Source organism: Microcaecilia unicolor, chromosome 2 (genome assembly GCF_901765095.1).
Source record: "Microcaecilia unicolor chromosome 2, aMicUni1.1, whole genome shotgun sequence".
Lineage (NCBI taxonomy): Eukaryota > Metazoa > Chordata > Amphibia > Gymnophiona > Siphonopidae > Microcaecilia > Microcaecilia unicolor.
In genome coordinates this window covers 83,845,754-83,846,253 of record NC_044032.1, presented here as the reverse complement: position 1 = coordinate 83,846,253, position 500 = coordinate 83,845,754, and positions in this window count along the sequence as shown.

Genomic DNA, 500 nt, shown 5'->3' with positions numbered 1-500 from the left:
GCATGCAGACAAAAAACTGAAAGTAGAGATACAGGCCTGTATGTTATGCAGCACCAGACAAACAAAGAAATGCATGTCCTCTTGTACAGTGCAAAATAAAGTCAACAGATGTAATTCAGTCACTAAACTGAAAATTAAAATCATTTTTCATACCTTGGTAGGCTGGTGATTTTATTATTCCAATGGTTTTGTTCCCAATGCTTTTCTCTGTGCTCTGAACTCTTTCTAGGGTCTCCTTTCCATTTGCTATTTCTATTCTCACCACCTGCCCTGTCTGTCTGGTTCTGAACTTTCACATTTAGGTTTTTTTTAATTTCTCTGCCTCCTCAAATCTATCTTGTTCCCTCCCCCCCCCCCCCCCCCTTCCCTTTATGTACAGCATGTCTCATCTCTGCTGTGGGTCTAATATTTTGAACCAAAACTTCTTTTTGGATAATTGTGGGATATAAGAAAAAATAATAGCACTCACTGTTCTATGCTTCTGTCCAAGAAGAAACAAG